Source organism: Peromyscus eremicus, chromosome 2 (assembly GCF_949786415.1).
Source record: "Peromyscus eremicus chromosome 2, PerEre_H2_v1, whole genome shotgun sequence".
Lineage (NCBI taxonomy): Eukaryota > Metazoa > Chordata > Mammalia > Rodentia > Cricetidae > Peromyscus > Peromyscus eremicus.
The window spans coordinates 29,666,615-29,688,400 of record NC_081417.1 but is presented as its reverse complement, the minus strand read 5'-3'; the positions used below and the strand labels follow the sequence as shown (position 1 = coordinate 29,688,400).

The following is a 21,786-nucleotide window of genomic DNA, read 5'->3' as shown; positions in this document are numbered from 1 at the left end:
CCAAGAGAGAAATGACAATATTAAGAAGACTGATTTTTGCAGTGACTGCTTCCATATTTCCAAGAGGCTTTTATGAATGGCAGCAAAGTCAGATTGGAGTTAGACCTAATGTAAATCTTAAATTATATAACATGCAATGTTATGTTTAGGATAAGCTGTCAATAAACTGTATATAATGATTGCAGTAGTAAATACTACATCTTGTTTATTTGTTGAGAGAAGATCTCCTGTGGCCCTGGCTCCACTTGAACTCCTGATCCCTCTGGCTCAACCTCCCTAACTGCTGGGATTCAAAGCATACACCACCGCACACAGCCTGAATATTTTTTAACGAATAGTTTCTGTTACCTGTTTCCACTGTAGACACTGCCCTGATTTCTCTCTCTCTCTCTCTCCTCCACATCATCAAAACTTGCTTTTGAATAATTCAGGCTGAGATAAAAATGACTAATATCTGAAAGTACAGACATTATGAAAAAGAAAATCCTAGCTAAAGAACTCATTCTCAGGTAAGGGAGCGTCTACCTAACATTCACTAACTAAGTGGGATAGGAGACATGTTTAGGTACCAAAATTCTCTGCTTATGCAATTATCACTCTAGTCCTATGAAGTCATATAGTTGGGAAGGGAAATTAACTGCATAAAAGCCTCAAGATTATCAGGAAACAAAACAAAATCATCTTTAGATCATAATAAGAAACTAGGTTTACCAAAGAGAGCAATGTAGCTGTCCATTTTCAAAACCTTGGCAGTGAAATGGAATTGGAGAAAGTAGCCTCCATGATAGTGTGCAGAAAGGAAGACTAGTATGAGGTTACAAAAGTAGTATGAATATCAGAACAGCATATGTAAGTCCATACTTATACAGAAATCACTTCTGTCTACCCAAGATGGCACATAAGCTTATTAATATTATTAATACATTGAGAAGAACCAGTGATTTCCATAAGATTCAATTGCCAAATGGGTCATATTTGAGTCAATAGGAATGACTCCATTAAACCGTTGTCCAGGTTTACCATGTCATTTTATGGCCCTGGTGTGGAAGGAATCTGCCACAAACAACATATAGGTAATCATATCTGTCAAGAACATTGGCAATGCTTGAGCAAAAAATTAAATACTTTAGAAACCAATTTGTTTCAAATATAAAGTTAAGATAAAAATGAGATATCAGTTTTAACTTTTTATTTTATAAATTAAAACAATCAGATTGATACTCATTAATCCAGTTACCAAAGGAATATGGAAAAGGAATCTGAATGCAGATGGCTTTTCCTTCGGTACAACCACACAGTGAATTGTTTTCTGTTAGTTTGAATGCAGATGGCTTTTCCTTCAGTACAACCACACAGTGAATTGTTTTCTGTTTGTTACATGGACACTAATTTAGTAGTTTTTTGATCATTTTACATGGAAAATAAAAGTGATTTTTCAACATTTACTCTCTTATAAGAGTATAGTAATAAAAGCAGTGGGTCTTTTTTTCACCTCATTGGGTATTATGTAATTTGTTTGAAGGAAAAATGGCATTTCCTGGTACACAACAGCTTCTTGACTCTTCTGATGGTCATGAATATGAACCTTTTCTATAGAAGTATCTCTTGACCACAAACGGGATGATGCTGAAAATTCTGCAAGGAGAGAAAAACAATGAGACATAGTTTTCAACCCTTTATAACCATTCAAAATTCAAATGTACTTCACACAAATTTTATATTCCTTCCAAATGACTTTAAGGTGAAATGTATTATTCTGTAAGTCTATTTATGGCATTAATATAATAGGCTTCACATATTTCTACATCTGGTGTTGATAACATTTAAATGTGAGCGCTGAATTTTTAGTGTTTCATGAACTAGAAGGCAGTCACTTTAACAAAAAGACCCTGGTGGGAACAAAGGATGTGCCACCAGCTGCTCTTTATCAGCTGTGATAATCATTACTCTGGCTGGCCCATTAATGACAATACATTACAAAATTTTCCCAACTAATGATTGACTCCGATTCACTGGTTCTGTTGCTGCCAATTTGACTACTCCTCTCACATGTGGATACCATAACCTACGTATCTTTTTCCCTTTCAATTTATCTCATATGCAGCACACTCTAATCACTCACTTTAGAATCAGATACTACACTTGCTATAATAAGGGGAGAGCAGAGAAGAGGGAGGGACTATAACGGAGATTAGTGTTGCAGCTAACTAGAAGCCATGCTGTGGGGATAATAAGCCAGAGGGAGGACTGAAATGATGATGTTTCAGCTTTAGAATGCTGTACATTAATCAACCCAATAGGACCCCACGCCTAGCTTTCTAGCCAGCTTGTGAACGTTAGTACGTAGCTAATGACAAAGAGGATTCAAAGAGTTACACATCTGCACAAGTCAGGTTGTCCATATAAAAATATCCATTTATTGGCTGTTCTTTTCTTCATTCACTGTGCTAGAACTTATATGATTGTCTAAGTTAAACAAAAACATTGCTCTAACTATAAGTCTGTGTGACATTAAATGAGAACTCAAGATAGAAGAAAATAAAGGGGATAAGGGAGAGGAAAGGGTTTAAAGACTACTTAGTTGTAAGGTGGGGTAAGGTAATTATTGTTACACTGTCACGACAGAAGGATATTAACATTCCCCTCTTGTAGAGAATTCAATCTCTTCAAATGCTAGTCCATCTGCCAGACCCTCATAGCTTGACATCAGGAATTTCAGTTTTAGTGAGGGTAAAACTGGTAGAGTCCCCACTAGTTGTATTTATATTTACTAATTTGTATTTGTAATTGTATTTTTGACCGTATCATGCAAGTCTATAGTGCATTGCAATTCCACTCACCTGACTCTCAGTTCTCTCCCATTCTCACTGTCCTCTCCTCCTTCAGATACCTTTCCCACCTTTACGCCTTTTCAAACACATTTTTGGCCACACTAACTAGTCACTTATCCTTTCCAGGATAATGGTCCACATTTCAGGAGGAATTATCATTCTTTTACCCATAGAATTTTTATTGAGTTATTTATGCCAAGTATAGGTTTTGGCTGGTTTTATGTCAGCAGAGAGAGATGCAGCCTTACAGGCAAAGTGGGGTGCACAGTTTGTGGCAAAGTGAGGATTACAGAGCTCTGTCGGGTACTCGGAGCAAGATCAATTTTGAAGTATTTAACATTAAATCAGGAAATAAATGCATTTTTCCACACAAATATTATTTTAATTGTTTAAAATTCCTACAGCTGTCTTCAATTAGCATCAAGGAGACCAGGGGATAGGGAGGTCTAAGTAATAGATGAGGGAGAAGCACACAAACCAAGGTTAGTGTCGGTATCGGAGTGGAGCCCCTAACTCCATTCCCTGCCCTGCCTCCTAGTGTGAATAGTCAAGACTTCATTGATTCCCCTTTCTGCATATAATCTATGTGACTGATTCTCACACACCATGATATCACTTTCCGTTTCACCATCCCTTGCTGTGTGTGCAAACCTTTCACCAAAATAACCAGCACATGAATTATTTTCCAATTGCTGAATCTGGAATATTAGCTATCTTTGCATTTCAGGATTATTAGCCCTTAAACTTGTAATAGAGTTCAGGTACCTGATAAAGAAACAATCTTCCTGTTATTACTTTTATAAAAATAAATGTAAGTCTACAATATTCTTTAAGAAAAACTGACTTATTATCATAAATGTATGCGATACTTCCTTTCAAAGCAATCATTAAATATAAATTTCCCAAATATAAACTGTCATCTTAACACAGCTAGTGACAATAACATTGTCTTGAATCACTGTTTTCCTTTTCCTTGAAATATACTTAGGATATGGTTTTATCTCCTTGAATCTCTGACAAAGCCACCTCAGCTGTTCTTTTGAATGATGGAGCTCACAATAAAAGATCTGAAACATGTGAACCTTAATAGCTGAAGTGATGTATTATTTACTAACATGGAACTCAGTCCATCTAAGACAAGACACTGGAAAGGCAGGTCAACAGTGAAAGAATGAGAATAATTTTAAAGTAACAATGAACTTGATATGTAGAACAACCTCTAAGGAAAAAAATAAAGTGAAAAACAAGCTTCATCCTTATCAAGAAAGCAGAGAATTTGCAAATGATGTAATGTTTATAAATTGTGTTCTAATAATCTGGAAGTACATATAGGATTTTATGTGTTTTTTAATCACATTGCTTTGTCATAGTACTGTCCCTATGGTAGGTAGCAAACTGACTTGGTGAAAGTATGAACGTTACCTGATTAGAATCAGCACCAAGACTTAAGCCAACTTAATTCCAGCGGAAGCACATTTCTGCCTTATGAGTGTGTCTTTATCTCATTGAGAACTGATGGGTTATCTGAGCCAGAAAAATGAAGCCCACTGGAAAGCTCTCTAAATGTGTTAATCGTTGGACTGGCTTCTGCTGGAGAATCTTCTGAAAAACTGCTTTCCTCTTAGAGAGCGGGCTTTAAATACTTTCTCTGATGATGTTTCTAAATTGTACACATCAAAACTATTTTGCTTTAAGACAAAAATAAACAAAATTATAGTTTAGTGTATTGTAGTGCCAGTGTGCCAGTGTGTCAGTGTGCCAGTGTCTGTTCTACACAGGTCAAAGCAAGTTAAGACGTGTCACAGTCTCTCCAGTATAATAAGAACATTTTTTAGTAATTGAAGTAGAAAGCTTAATAATCACATGGCAAAAAAAAAGAGGAAAAGAGACACTGAGTCCCACTTCAGAACCTCATGCTGATTCCTTAGCCTATCCCACAGCCCTAGACCACAGATCTTAAACCGTGGGATACCCGATGGAGGGGACACATAACCAAATGCGGGGGGGGGGGGTTTAAAATGAACAACACGTAAAATGTAATTCCAAATCAAAGGCCCGATGAATCCCAAATGTTTCTGGTGGCACTTTTCCATGTGTCGCCACAGGGCACCACTGGACTCTGAACACATGTGCACAATCCGTGCACCATGCCTGATGTCACACTGCACAATATTAACAAACACTGAGCACCTTAGATTGAAGACCGCTATATGCTATGGGCTGTAGATGTCACACTGCACAATATTAACAAACACTGAGCACCTTAGATTGAAGACCGCTGTATGCTATGGGCTGTAGAGTCTTTACGGTACATAGGAACTTCTCTGATCTGTTGCAAACATAATGGTTTAATTGCAAAAAAAAATAGACTATGCATAATTTTCTACATTTTTTCTACATGAAAGCCCCACATTAGCAGTGTGTCTTGAATTATATTGTGTTAAAATGCTGAATTTTGTGAATTGTTTGAATTAATGTTTAGACACTCAAAAAACAAATCTTCAAGTGAACTTCATCTTGGGATTGTTAGAATTTCCAATAATTTTTCATAAAGTCCTAAACATGCCTTTTCTGTCTTATATCACGTATTTATAGGAAATAGAATTCTCAGGACTAATGCTATATAAAACAAAAATATCATAAACTCTGAAAAACATTGAATATGCTCTAAGTCTCTCCGTACATAGTATTTTGCTAAGATTTAATTCTCAATGTAAGAATAAGCAAGTAACAAATTGGGTTCTTAGTCAGGATTTCCTTTGCTGTGATAAAACACCATGACCAAAATCATCTTGGAGAGAAACGGGTTTATATCATCTTACAAGTAGTAATTCGTGATATAGTCAAGTTAGGACAGGGACTGGAGGCGGGAACTGATGAGGCAATGGAGGAATGCCGACTACTAGATTGCTCCTAATGATTTGCCCAGCCCACTTTCTTTCAGCACCTAGGACCACCATCCCATGGGTAACATTGCATTCAATGAACCATACCCTCGTGTATTAACAGAACTGATATGGTTGCTTCCATTGGTGTGGGTCCTTCCAGATGAGGAGTACGTCGTATAAGCTCAGCCCTTATACAGTCAGCATGTGCTGGGCAACCTTGTCCCTTGATCCCATTTACGTATAACTTTCAGCTCCACAAATTGGCTTCTTGAGATTCATAAAACCCAACCATTAAAAGACCTGTCACTGTTAGCTGACCCTGTGAATCAGAACACTTCCTACAGTCCTGATCTGCTGGCTGACCCAAGAAAAATCACTTAAACCCTTTGAAGTGTCAGATTTCTTTATCTGTAAAATGGGATAACAAGTATTCCTTCTTCATAGATTACTGAATAGTTAACATAAGGAAAGATAATGCATGATTACCTTTAGCACAATTCCTGGTTCTTCTGAGAACAGTTGCTCTTATTATTGTTTTCTTTGTGGCCCGTTCTCAGCTCTGGCAAACACACGGTGCTTTTTCAGAAAATCTTTACTGCACTGAGTTAACTGTACACAATGTATCATATTAGGGCAGACCCCTTGCCCATTACTTCTCCCACCAAAAGGAGAAGCCACACACCAGGCCCTCTTCTTTTGCTCAGAACATCTTGTCCATCCCTTAGTTACAAAAAGATATCACTGAGTTCCCCAATTTTTAAATAATACTCAACTGAAGTGGGTTTGTTTACCCTATGATAATGTGTCCCAGGAAGTTGGAGTCACCTGTTCAATTAAGACTAGTAATAATAATTAATGCTTGCTGTTATTTTGAGCCTTACAGAGATTTTTGTTTTCATTCAAATTCTATACGCAGGGCCTCAGCCCCTCTCCCCCCAACAGCTGTTGTCCAGTGTTATTGTCCTCAGCATTTATTTACCAGTTAGCTTTGTGCCTCTTTTCACTTGGGGTGTCTGCTTCTGAGGGAAGGCACTGTCCTTCCTCGTTAATGACTGCACGCTCCAAGACAACAAAGCCACACAGGTCCAAGGCGCTCAGGAAACACGCGTTGGACAAGTAAATATGAAAAGGTATACACAAAGACACGGATGCATGCTACAACTGTGTCTCTTATCAAGGAACAGAATTATCATAAAACACGTTGACTCAGTAAGACTCAACCATGTGGTTGCCTGTGTGACCTCACGTACAAAGTATTGCTTTGCTTTTGAAGTATTCTGATGCTTTGGAAATAATTCACTCATTTTACTCACTTAAGAACATACTTTATTTTTTTTTTTACCAATTCAAAACTTCCAGTATTAACTCCATCAAGAGGTAGCAACAATTACTGGTCATGTGACCTTTGATAAATTTTATATATAGCCTTTCAGAGCCTCGGTTTCCTCATCTGTGATGTGGAAAAAACAATAAGACACAGAATTGTGAGGAGAATAACCATTATGCTGAACATAAAACTCTCCCATTAGTGTCTGACACTTGACAAATATTACAAAATTGCTGACTCTACCATCACTGTAATAGAGTTAAATATTAAGAATAATCTTTCAGAGTCACGTATTTGTTGAAGGTGAATGAAGCTAGGAGAATATTTAGAAGTCAGATTAAGGGAGATCAAGCAAAACATGCTGAGGCAGTGATCAAGAAGGTATGAAAGCATAACAGCACAATAACATTTCGGAATTTTGCCTGCTTTCCTTTTTTTAAGAAACAACAAGCCCAGCGTGTGAGCATAGAACTTTTTATTGTCTGCGGTCACACAGGTTCCCTGGTGACCTTCACAAATGAAATTTCAGAGCGCTGTACAAATGCCTGGGGTGGGGAAGCCAGATGGAATCACGTTATAGAGTAAATGGAATGTGAAGATGGGGAGGCAATGCATGCAGATCATTTCAAGAAGCGCAGCTGTGAAATGGAAAAGGCTGCTGGAGGCGGAGGAAGAGAAGGCTTCATGCTGCTCGCACCATTTTTAATACATAGAGAGGCGTTATTCATTTAGAAAAAAATGAGTTTTGATTAGACTAATTTATAAGGCATATAGGTAAGATGCAGAAAGAACTGTGCAGTCATTGGTAAGGAGAAAGAAATGGAAAGTACATTGCGTACATTGTAGATAGCTTTTTAACTCTGACAGTGGAAGGGAATTCAAAGACCAGTGCAGATGTTGATAAGGTTTGACAGTGGGTCATTTACTGGCATCTGTTTTCTTTTTCTCCCTTTTCTTTCTTTGATGAGAGCTGAGGTAACTCATTATCTGAGAGCGGAAAGTATCAAGGACAAGGGGAAATGTGAGGACAGTATGAAAGGTTTATTTATTTATTTATTTATTTTTTAACAATCTTTAAAGGCAATGAGAGAAAGCTAAGCAGTGAGTCAGAACAGCAGTCCCAGGCTTGAAAGCCTATCCGAGGCTGAAAATTGTTCATTTATTGAACTATCAATTTGCCCTGTTAGCTGGGCAGGCCTCACAAAGAGATGAAGTAAAAAATGAGAAAAGACAATTTTAAACAAGGAAATACAGTTAGTATTTTGAATAAGTGTTTATTTGATGTTTAATCTCTGTAATTATCAAAAATGTAGAATATGAAGTTGCAGCTTATGAACTTATGAAAATCAAAAAATCATATCTTATGTTGGCCAAGGTCTTTTTTGTTCCTTTTTTTATTATTAAGAAATTTTTTCTATTCACTTTACATACCAATCACAGATCCCCCCCTTCACTCTTCCCGCCCCACAACCTTCCCCCACAACCCACCCCTATCCCCACATTTCCCAAGTTAAGGTTTCCCATCAATCCATTCGGGCACCACACAGCATTAATCCTCCCATCTCTTTAGGTTCCTATCAGTTGTCACATTTTCTTAGACTTTCCTTATTTAAAGAATGAAAATTTTGGACAATGCTGATTGAATATTTCAGGACAGAAGTTATATGCTAGCCTGCTCCCAGAACTTGTCTGATACTTTCCTTATGATAAGACAGGATTCTATGTGAAGGATTGACATGTCCTCCATAAGTCTTGGGCATTGAATATTTGGTCCCCATTTGGTGTCTGTTTGGATAGGATTAAAAAGTCTGGCCTTGCTGAAGGAAGTATATCACTGGGCAGACTTTGGAGTTTGCAAAGACTAGCCATTTCTAGTTAGCTGTCTTAGCTTCCTGTTTGTGAATGAGATATGACCTCTCAACTGCTATTCCATGACATGCGTGCATGCCTGTTGCCATGCTCCCTACCGTAATGGTCATTGGCTCTCATCCCTTTGGAACAATAAGCCCAAAATAAACTCCTCATTCTATGACTTGCCTTGGTCGTGGTGTTTTATTAAAGTGATAGAAGAGTCACAAGTAAACTATGTTTTTAAGGAGGAAGACTGTTGAGGTGAAGATTTGTCACATGAAGCCAAGGATACATATTATCATCATGGTGTAACCGCTCATGTTGCATGACTTTGATCACTGAGCTGAAGCTGTATTACTAGGTTTTTCCATAATGGTTGTATTGTTTCTTTCTTTTCTATAAAACACACACTAGGAAAAAATAATCATTAATTGAGCAGAAAAATAACCACACAGACTATTCTAGTTTATCTTTATGTTTGAACTTCAACAGTGCATTTAATCATGTCAAGCAGAGTAATTCCTAGAGGACACACAGTATATCATTGAACTTCATCTTATGATCTGAAAGCAGAACTTTTTTACATCAGTAGAACTCCATATTCCGGTTGGGACAAAACAAAGAAACCACATTACTCCCAGATATTTCCCACTAAATCCTGAAGTTACCAAATAACACAGGAGGCACTGCACAATGTGGATTACTCAGGACCTCTGGACTTGGAGAGCAATGTGGCATTGAACTGTTCATATTTTCTTATTGCCTCCTCTATATTCCAGAAAGGGTTGTACAGGCTTTCTGATTTATTGACTGCAAACAAAAGAAAAGATTAAGACAAATGTGTTCCTGATAGCCAAAGTATTTAAGAAGGAGTTGTTAACAACAGTAACCGTTTGGCAATGCTTTTACCATTCCAACAAAATTCTAAGGCAAAACTGTCCCCCATTTCCCATGCTTCTACTTCAGTGACATCAACTAAGTAGTTGATTTTGTCCCCCAGGCCACTTGTCTCTGACCTAACACGTCAAACTCCCCAGCAGGGCTATTTCAGTGAGGTCCACTGCCTAGCAAACCTTCTGCCCTTAAAGAAGTGAAACCAGATGTGGCCACTTAACTCTGGACACACCACGCACAGTCACCACGAGAAGCTTAGCATCATTCTGCTTCACCTCCAAAGCAAAATGTTCCAAGTTAGAAAGAGTAGGCCCTACGCCTTTACCCCATCCCTGCCGTGAGTGGGATCCAACGTGAAACTGAACCTCTACTCAGAAGTAGACTCCAAATGTAACAAAATGTCGTGCAACAGCATAGCTAATACTTCATGTCTCCCTTCTCTGTCAGGATTCCTACTGAGGATCTTAACTTTTACTTCCACGAATACAAAACAAGTTTACATGTGGCTCCACCACATTTAAAGAGGTGACATCAAGGCCGAAGGGGAAGCTGAACTCTTCATTGTAGACGTTGATATGATTCGTTGCTCAACTTTCTTTGGATTGATGTCAATGGGACCCATTGACATTCTGTATATTCTTTCCCTCATACAATTACTCAAAGTAGAGTAAATTCTGGCTAAAAAAAAAAAAAAATGTGAAGAAGATAAAGCAGAATGCGGGGTTATGCAATACTCACAATTTGTTTAAAGTACAAATGAAAATCATTTGTCATACCCCAAACCAGAAAATCATGAGAACCAGAACAGTGTAATGATTGCCAAGTAAACTAGGGTTGGAAATATAGTCAGTATGCTACATAAATTACTGATAAATCTTTGACATATGTATTTGTTAAAATACATGAAAAAAATATAAACAAAAATTGAAGCTATTAAGAATAAAGCCCAGTGAAAATGGTAAACATAAATTACACATTATCATTTAGTCATACTTGAGAAAAATAAAATAAAATAAAATTGACCACAACTGAAAACCAAAGAGAAAAATAGACCAGGGTTCTCATAATCTCAGCGACAATTGGGACAGTATGAAAAGTGATATTTCTTGTATCATCAGATTCTTAGTTTAAAAATGGAGCAAGGGAAACATAAAAAACTTGAAGAAATAGTGAACAAAGTGTGCAAATTGCCAGAAGAAATAAACCTAGAGACTCAAGAACCCAAGTGAACCCCAAGTAGCCCAAATACAGTAATAGCTATTTAAGCAAATATAATTATTAAAATTCTAGATAGAAAAGATAAAGGAAAAAATTTAGAAAGCGGACAGAAATTACACATTTTATCCATTTAAATGATAATAGATCTCAAATTTGAAACTCTGTAGGCCAGAAGTGTTTGCATAATGGATTTGAAGTGTTGAAATGAAGATAATGGCTGGGGCGGCAGCTTACTAGATAGAGCACTTAGCATAAATCACATAAAACCAGATATGGTAGCTCATGCCTGTGATCCCAGCACATGAGAGGTAGAAATGCATACAGTCATCCCTGGCTACCTAAAATGTTTGAACCAGCCTGGGCTACATGAGGCCCTGCCCAAAAAGCAAATGGAGAAAGAAAGGAAAGAGGGAAGGAAGGGATGCTTGGGGGGGGGGGGGAGAAGCAGGAAAGAAAGGGAAGGGGGAAGGGGAGGAATGAATAAAGGGAAATGCTAATTATAATTTTATTTCTAGTTTGACCTTATTTGACTTTTAGTAATGAGCTATTAGGTACTTTTCTTATCTACAAGATTGCAATCACATTTGAAAACAATTCTACTACAAAACTAATTTTCAAAGTAACAGTAACTTTTCTAAATTGCACACAGAACTTTAATGCACAGTGATCATAATACACAAGCCAGTTTTTATCTAGTATAACTTCATGATTTCTATTAAAAATCCATCAATGGGTGGCCATAATCTTGAGAGCTAAATCTCAACATCCTTGCCACATAGACATAAATCATTCAGTATCCTGTGTTATCTTTGCATCATCCTCTTTTTTTCATTCCTTTCCAAACACTCATTATACATCTTACGTACAACATTCTTTTCTGTCCTATACAGAGTATTTGTATTTCTCTTGCCATCATATATTTTTCTTCCCTTTGTTTTCAGAAACTCATTCTTCCTTCCTAATTCACACACTATCCAAGACTGCCTTGTACAAGAAGATCTGTAAACATTCCTTACATTCTATAGCTTTATAGCCAATTCATAAATTTAAATTCTACCTGTCCATATTCAATGCACTCCATAATAATTTGTGTTGTAATTACGGATTTACATTGGGTCTTCAGTCGATGAAATTAAAATACTGACTATAATAACACCATGTAGCTAAATACCTGGCACACTTAGTGGGGGCATGGTTATCCAATGTATATTGCATATGAGTGGTCAAATTAAAATTTTGTTTCAATTTCTTCACAATAATTCTGTTAAAGATACTGATGACTGTCCAAAACATCAGGGTATTGGGATTCTACACTTGATTCAGTAGAGGAAATTTTCACTGATATCAATATCTGAATACCTCAAAGGAAGAGCACTTACTTGGGGTGTAAGGTTATCCATTTGGCTTAGGAGCCAATCACAAGGCAGTTTGATGCTATTGACGTAGCACCCACATCTCCTAGCATTTGCCCTTTCAGTACATACTCACTGCATCATACTGTTACCGGGAATTGCCTTTTGAGGTAAGTCTGGAAAGCTTGGCAGTTAATGTTTCCTAATGTGATTTTAAACCAATTACAGTGGTGACTTGGAATATATGCATATCAGCTTTCTCACCCATTTATTGGGATAACCATGAGTCATATTCTTCAGAGTCTCAGAACTCCTCTGAAGAACTAACAGGTACCTACCTACAGGAGTAACTCATTCACAACCATGGCTCTAGTTGCTTTCTTCCAGTCCCTATCTCCAATTTCCTACTCTACTCTTTAAATTAATTGGATGACCTCCTCCATAGTCAGTTTGCATTTGATGTCTCATGCTGTGGGATGTATGGCAAATGTGTTACTAATTAATCAATAAAACACTGATTGGCCGTTGGCTAGGCAGGAAGTATAGGCAGGGCAAGGAGGAGAATAAAGCTGGGAAGTGGAAGGCTGAGTCAGAGAGACACTGCCAGCCGCCATGATGAGAAACAGCTTGTGAAGATGCCGGTAAGCCACGAGCCATGTGGCAAGGTATAGATTAAAGGAAATGGATTAATTTAAGCTATAAGAACAGTTAGCAAGAAGCCTGCCACGGCCATACAGTTTGAAAGCAACATAAGTCTCTGTGTTTACTTGGTAGGGTCTGAGAGGCTGTGGGACTGGCAGGTGAAAGAGATATATCCTGACTATGGGCCAGGCAGGAAAACTTAAGCTACAGTCTCATCTCAGATTCAGCTGCTAGATGGACTCACACTAAGAAATCCCAAACTCTTTTTGACCTGAAAGCCCAATGCTTCTTACAGGACCATAAATGGTAGTGTTGCAAAGGGATGGCATAAGATATGTCATTCTCTGTAAATCGTACTGACTTCAAGTCAAAACCACCATGAATTTACAAAGAAACAGTTGTTATGGGAATGGCATGGGGGTAGAACAAAGTGGAAATAATGTCACTTGTTTTCTACTCATGAAGGTTTGAAATTTATGGGCAGATGGTGTCTAACAGGTGTGGCTGCAATTTAAGAAGCCTGCTCCATTAGTCATCAGGAAATTGCTGTTAGTATTTTTGCAGTGTTGACCTCAAAACATTAACATTCCACTTGTTTCCACTTACCCTAATATCCATTGGCTTTGATTACTAATAATTGATGGATTTATCTGGCCTCTACCATCCTGCTACAAAAATCTACACACATGTACACACATACTTCATGTGTGACAACTTGAAAAAGCATTAAAGGTGTCTGTGAAATACCCTTCAAATGAGTTCTTATGTTTACTTTATGAATAATTAAATTTAATAAAACTAAATTCTGAAAATCTAAATGAAGATTGCTGAGAGGAAATCCAGTGGAGAAGGGAAGTGAATAAAATAAAATTTAAAAATAATTAGAAAACTTGAATCTTTTGTCCTCATTTTGTTTGATAACTCACAAAGGATACTGAGCCTTCTGGGAACACTTTGCTTAGCTTGAAGTCTCAAACTGTAACCTGTGGTCTTATTACAGTGTATTTACTTCAAACTTGTAAATTATAACCTTTCTTAAAAATTGGAAGATATGGAGGACATTTACTTAAACTGGTAAGACAATGAAATCTATAGGTACAGATTATTAATATTTCACTAAACATTTATTTTCAGCTTCTGGAATATCAAGGCCTGGTGACCCCAAGAAGCAATTTCTGGTAGAAATCTGAAGATTCTCTTTTCGGGGGGGAAAAAAGTCAATGAATTAAGGACAAGAAGGTTTCCAATCAGGTAGGAACACTAAAGAAAGTCACAGATTCAATCATGTCAAATGTCCAGGTTTCTCAGTAGCTGTTTGAAACAGATGAGTCTCTAACTGAGAGGAGTTGGCTTTCAATTAATTCCTTGGAGGTGGAAGTGTTTACCAGAGGGTTCCTTGGAGGGAAGAAAATACAATAACAGCATGATTTTTTTTTTCCATTTTTAGCTTATGGTTACTATGTGCACTTAGTAAGCTCATGGCTTTAATCTCAGGAGGCTGCACATACAGAATGCTAGATTAACCCATTCCATCTTGTCTCCTAACACAAATCATTTTCGTATGTTGTCTCCATGGCCCTTTAGTTGTTTATCAAAATCAAGGACTATTTTTCTCATGTGCAGTTAAGTACTCAGCGTTTAGCCTCATAGATGACCTCTAGCCAGCATTCCAAACAAAAACGCATGATGAATGATGATAGCTTAATGAGCGAATGAAACAAGTTAATAAGGCTAAATAAATAAATTAATTAATTAAATTAAATTAAATAAAAAAGGTGTCTGCCCTGATGTTGCATGATGTGTTGACTTCTGGAGTCCTAGGACCCATCACTGTAACTGAAACATGGGATATAAGCCGTGAAAATCTACTGAAGGAATGGATTAATCCTCATGATTCTCAGTCAAATTGGACAACAAGCCCAGACACCATGTTTGCCGAGGGCTAGTGTAGAATTAGCCCTGACATAAAAGCTCAGATCTGACAGTTTACCTTGGTTTCAGATTAATTTTATAATAAGGTCACATAACATGCCTTATGTGTAGACATATAGCCCCTGCATTAAGCTTACTACCAGATGGTTGAAATGTGAGTAGAACATCCCTGCAATAATCTTCTATTTTAAGAAACATGTTTTTAAAAGAATTTTATAATGGTACTCTTAAAGATTTGATTAGCTTGATCTGTTTGGGAGGCATCCAGGCAGTGGGACCGGGTCCTGTGCTCAGTGCATGAGTTGGCTGTTTGAAACCTGGGGCTTATACAGGGACGCTTGGCTCAGCCTGGGAGGAGGGGACTGGACCTGTCTAGACTGAGTCTACCAGGTTGAATTCAATCTCCAGAGGAATATTTGCCCCGGAGGAGATGGGAATGGGGGGTAGGCTGGGGGGAAGGGGGGCGGGAGGGGGGAGACAAGGGAATCTGTGGCTGATATGTAGAATTAAATTAAATTATAAAATAAATAAAAAAATCAAAAAAAAGAAAAGAAAAGAAATTAAAGATAATTTTAAAATAACTATCAACTAAATTCTGCTTTGCATTCTTTTTGATGTGTGGAACAGCCATAGTGCCAAAGCAGTGATATTTCTGGGGGCTGTTGTTATCTCCTGTGGTCCCAAGAAAGGAAAAAAAAAGCTGCTTTATAATTAATAAAAGAAATGTAAATTTTATAGATTGCAATTACCAAAAAAACTAAAACAACAAATGTTCAAAAATAGCATACTGGAACTCATTTCAAAATATGTAGAAATATATTCCCCTGGACTTTTATTCCTTTACCGTTGGGTGGTACACAGACGTACCTACTAACAGTGTGTCTGAGATGCTACGGTAGGCATCAATTGCTTTGCAGTTTTGCAAACTCTGTATGCATTTGTCAACAATCTCAAGTTTATTTCCCACACTTCTTTTCTTTCTTATATTCTCTTAGTAACAGAAGCTGTACTTATCTGATGTTCTTAAAGTTTCTGGACAGCCAAAAGGACAGTGCCACTTTAAGTAAGGATGATACATGTTCAGAAGTAGAATGCTTCATTATGAAATTAAGATCCTTCTATGAAAGAATTTCATAGCAGAAAGAAATTTACATACAAACCTATAAACTTAGGTTTGTAAGTGGATGTGGATGGTCTTTAGAAGCAGAGATAGTTATCTTCAGAATTAAGGCTTGAAGGTAACACTTGCTATCTAGAGATTTTTAAAAACAATCTTATATAATATTTAATTCTGGAAACATATATAATTTTTGAAATATAAGAACAAAATAAAAGTCTCCAAAGTTAAGAACTAGGATGAACATCACAAGCTTTTCCTCCCATGTACAACATTGCTTTAAGCTTCTTCCATCGACAAAATAATGCTGTTCTTGGTTTCATATAAACATCTATGAATTATTTTTATTGTATTGGGTGATCTTTTTTAATTTTTTAGAATTACCATTATATTTTAAATAATTAGTACTTTTAAGTCAATATAATATTTCTAAGGTTCATACATTTTGCTTGAACTTCTGTTTTCCCACCACTATTATAGTATTTTCTTGTGTAGAGATGAGCACGTGTTTATGATCATGTTGATGATGTTGACATTGTCTTGGACTTACTTTAATAGGACTTAATGATTATTTATTTCAATATACCCTTGTACACATGTGAGAGGGGTGTGTGTGTGTGTGTGTGTGTGTGTGTGTGTGTGTGTGTGTAGAGCCTTCTTCTCTATAGCTTCAGGCTTTGCCAAACTAGATGATGAACAGTTTGAATTGCAATAACTGGCTAGCATTGCTTCAACAAATGTGACAAACCTTTTAGCTTAAATAACAAAGTTTTTTTTCATAGTTCTAGAAACAAAACAAAAAATCTGAGGGCTGTTTCTGTGCCTCTTGGTTGGCTGTTGCCGTGGCTCTCATCCTTTGATTTTAAGGGAATATCCTGCCTTGGAATCCACTCAGAGTAGATTAAGGCCTCACCGTTACAACCTCATTTAACCTGAAGTATCTCTTCAAAGACAGAGCTCTAAATGTTTTCATATTAGAGTAGCAGCTTCAGTGTGTGAATTTGTAGTAAATAATTCAGTCTATAGCAATCTAATGTAACTTTATTTCTAGTCAGTAGAAAAATTCCTCATTGGTTTAATTGTCAGCAAGTTTTCCAATATGTGAAAATTCAGGAATATCTTCTACTAATATTTAGATTTTTCTTTTATTTACTTACTTCTTACAGTTTTCAAGTATAGACAAATTAATAAACAATATACAAATTACTTCACCTAGGATAGTCTTTACTGGAAAAAGGGTGTCTGGAGATAAATAGCCACTCTTAACATTAATGAAACCAAATTTATCTTTTAGGATAGTAGCTTTTTATATTAAAATGTTCTTTTCTGGTATTATGGTGTATAGATACCTGTTTTGGGGTACAGTCTTCAAGTTCTAGTGTATTTTCTTTTCAAGACAGTAATCTATGCAATATGATTCGTGTTTGATCCATTTTTATGAATCATCAAACTTTTCAGGACTAATCCAGTCACATTCTAGTAATTTTTTAGAGTTTATTTTAATTGTTTGTGTGTGTGCAAGTGGGTTTACATATGAGTGACGTGCCCAGTGAGGCCGGTAGAGAGTGTGGGATATCCTGAAACTGAAGCTGTAGGTGGTGGTGGTGGTGAGCTCTCTGACATGGGTGCTAGGACTCAAAATCTGTCCATCTGCAAGAGCAGCACATGCTTCTTATCACTTATCGCTCCAGAGCTCTACATCCTTGTAATTGTAAAGAATTCCCTATGACTAATCTGATTTCCATATAAGTTGTAGTCAGTTTCCGGACTCTTTACTCTGTTCCATTTGTCTGTTTCACTGCCTTCAAGTGCCACTTCACATAATACATAATATAGCTCTATCTTTGTGTATGTAGTGAGCTAAAATACCCCCACATTAGGAAGATCTAGGCTATTCTTGGCCACTTGATCTTTCGTGTAAATCTCATAATTAGCAACTCCACAAAAGATCTGTCAAGTATTTGTATTGAAATTGTACCATATGTGATAAAAAGTTTAGAAACCCTCTACTCTTGCAAATAACCTTTCTATCAGAGACTGGATCTATCTTTATACACAATTTTTAATAAAGTTTTTTTCTGAATAATATCTTGTATATCTTTTGTAAACTTATTCCAAAATAAGTTTGTTTCTAACAATTGGAAATGAATTCCAGGGTTTTTCCTTGTAATTTCTTTGAAGAAACACCATATTTTATATCTTGATCTTATTTTCAAACATTTTGATAATATCAATTCTCATTTTATAATAACAGTTTGACTTCTCCAATAACTGTAGACTTTCTCAGAAAATGGAATAAATATGAAAATATTGTTTAAAGGTTAAAGTGATCTCTGCTCAGAACTTTCTGTAATGAAAATGTTCTCTGTGATGTCTAACATTGTAGCTCTTGTGTGTGTGTGTGTGTGTGTGTGTGTGTGTGTGCATATGTATATATGGTTACATTTTTAATGTATAGATATAGTTTATGTATATATAAATGCAAATTCAGCAAAATTTAAAGTTCAATACCTGAGTAAACCTACCCCACACTTAAAATATTTAGTCTAGTGCCATGCATTGTTAAGCTATTGGGCCAAGATATTGCAGGATTTTGTACTTGACATAGGGAGATATTTTTGGTAAAAAATATCCTTTTATTTAAAAGAAATTCACAAACAGATCATCCTTAAGTTTAATAAATAATCCAACATCTGTTTTACCATTAATGATTTTCTTTAATAACGTCTGCACTCCTACTGAATGACTTAAGACACCAATCTTTGTAATAAGGCTGCTGTGTAAACACTCTACAGTCATTGGTAAGTCTTGTGTTGTTGTCCCCATTTTCAGAGATTAAGAAACATAGGATACTTAGCTAATTCACCTCCTCACATGAATGGCTTTCAGGTCTACAGCTGGAAGGGTCTAATTTTCAACACTGTAAGATAACTGATACAGCTATATCGACGATTTAGAATGTAAGATTTATAATGACATAATTAAAAACCAAAATTGAGAAGATCAAAAACAAATAATCAATAAAGCATTTGGGTGCAGAAAAGGGGAATGATCTGTATCCAGAACATTCAAGTTTTACTCTTTTGTCATAAAATATGAGCTATATGAATTCATGTAAGCAATTATATAAATAAGCTTAAGTTTTTCTAAAATTGCTATGATGTCTTAAAAATTCTGATTGAAATGTTATGGTTCAAGCCTGTAAATATTTGAAATCTATGGAAAAAATCTATAAAAACCAGGTATTTTTTCTTTTACTTGATTTTACTGTTTAACTTTTGTCTTTATCTTCACCTACAACAGTCATGCTGCAATTGCACTGGACATACTAAATGTTATGTCAAAGCATGGTCATCTATTTTTTAAATGGACATTTTATTTAAAATGGTGTTTCATACCAGTTGACATGCTACCATGGATGGGTAAATTCTCACAAGACCCCATTCATAAACAAAGAACTACAGGAAATCAAGGCATATTGAGATAGGGAGAAATAGTTTTCCCCAGAGCTGAACTTCCTATTGGTTATCTAATATCAAGTAGTCAGCCCTGAAATTGTAACATATACAAACCAAGCAGTTTGTTTCAATATTTTGATTAGACAGAAATGGGGAAATGATATGGGATGTCCTTCTGTACGCTGTGAATATGTGTTGCTTTCATTGCTTGATAAATAAAGCTGCTTTGGCCTATGGCAAGGCAGGATAGAGCCAGGAGGGAAAATCCAAGCAGAGATACAGGAGAAGAAGGGTGGAATCTGGGAGATGCCATCCGGGCTCCTAAGAAGCAACATGCCAGCAGACAGGTAATGCCATGGCCACATGGCAAAATATAGATTAATAGAAATAGGTTAATTTAAATGTAAGAGCTAGCTAGTAATAAGCCTGAGCCATCAGCCAAACATTTATAATTAATATTAAGCCTCTGAGTGGTTATTTGGGAATTGGCGGGTGAGAAACTTCTGATTACAAGTGTGTGTGTGTGTGTGTGTGTGTGTGTGTAACAATATCAATTAAAGAGGGCATGATTTCAGGAGAAGGAAGGGTCAGAGGAAGGAAATGAATGGAGGAAAAGGAAGCTGTAAAATGATATAGTTATATATTAGTTTTAAAGGTAATTTTAGAAAAATCTAAATGAAAATAGAATTGTGTTTCTATCCTAAATTTTAATTCTCTTTTTACAGTGTTAACACTCCCATTGCCTCTGCAGTCAGTTACCTTTTTTGGTCACTAAATGTCTTAGAATGAAAATTTAGAAAATCACCTTCTGTGATTCCAGTGTCAATGCTATTGTTTCACTGACTTTCAAGACATCACACTTCTCATGAGAGAGAACTTCCTGTTCTCCTTTGGTGATTCCCCCAATTGCTATTGGGAGTCACAATTTCATTTTTTGGGTTCTTAGCCTACTTTAATAAAAGATTTTTAGTGACAGTCTCTCTCTTTTTTTTTTTTAGATTTATTTATTTATTATGTATACAGTGTTCTGTCTGCATGTGTCCCTGCAGGCCAGAAGAAGGCGCCAGATCTCATTACAGATGGTTGTGAGCCACCATGTGGTTGCTGGGAATTGAACTTAGGACCTTTGGAAGAACAAACAGTGCTCTTAACCTCTGAGCCATCTCTCCAGCCCTCTAATAAAAGATTTTTAATGCAGACTCAGAAAGAAACTTGAGTACAATATTTTAGAGTTTGAAATCAGAGCAACAGGACAGATAAACTGCAAATGTCAGCAACTGACCAAAAGAAGAGAGAAAGCTACAACATTGAGTTAGGAGTCAAGAAAGTAGGCAGACTCATTGGTTATGACCTGATGGCAACCAAAGTATGGACAATCAGCCACACTGTAGGTGGAAAGACCTTCAGAGAATGAAAGAGAAAGGCCAGAGTGCATACCTATGCTTTGATGAGTATCTGAAAGAAAAAAGAAAGAAGGAGAAGAAGAAGAAGAAGAAGAAGAAGAAGAAGAAGAAGAAGAAGAAGAAGAAGAAGAAGAAAGAGGGGAGAGAGAGAGAGAGAGAGAGAGAGAGAGAGAGAGAGAGAGAGAGAGAGGACTTACAGTTTTCTGAATAACAGAAAAAAGTGGACAGGGTCCAAAGTGCTTTGTGAAAAAGCTCTGAAAGCCTCCACCCTGAGGCTTGTCTTCTGGTTAGTATTCCTTGGGGGTTAACTCTTGGCTAACTGATCAACAGGCTCTGAAGGACTGACTCTAAAAAAAGATAATGATAAGTACTATTTTTAGAAATTTAGATTGTGAACTCTTCACCCAGGGCCAGAGATAAAACTTACATCCTATTCTTTTGATCAGGAGGAATTATCTTTGACTAATGGACCTCAAAGAAGTCCAGATATCACCAACTTCTCATATAGGAACTTAAGCCTGAAGGAGGGGCTTCTTTTTCTGTCTTATCAGGGAAACAGGAGGTAAGGGTCCATCCTCAATTGTCTAGAAGGCTTCTAATACCAGCAACGTTAAGAGCTGAGACTCATTGAGGAAAAAGATTAGGGACCAAACCCTCAAATACTTATGGTGTTTCTGATATCTAGCTGGGATGGATCCAAGGAAATGTCTGGTTTGTGGCCAAGGACACTGATCAAGACCTCTGGTCCCTAAACTGCCTGCTGGCTTTCTATCTGATGTCATCAGCAGTCATCCTCTGAAGATGTAACCTTGACTGCTGTTAGGGAATTTGGATGAGGACTGATCTGGCTTATTCCTGCTCATCTGGGTCATA

General features: G+C 36.8%; 1 protein-coding gene across 1 annotated transcript in view; it reads left to right on the top strand.

Moving 5' to 3' along the window:
• The window catches only part of Pkia (cAMP-dependent protein kinase inhibitor alpha), a 75,552-nt gene that overhangs the window by 27,214 nt on the left and 26,552 nt on the right, over positions 1–21,786 (top strand). The window contains exon 2 of the mRNA XM_059253962.1: positions 14,138–14,254. The gene's annotated coding sequence lies outside the window, so the exon portion shown is untranslated. The remainder of the gene's footprint in view (positions 1–14,137; positions 14,255–21,786) is intronic.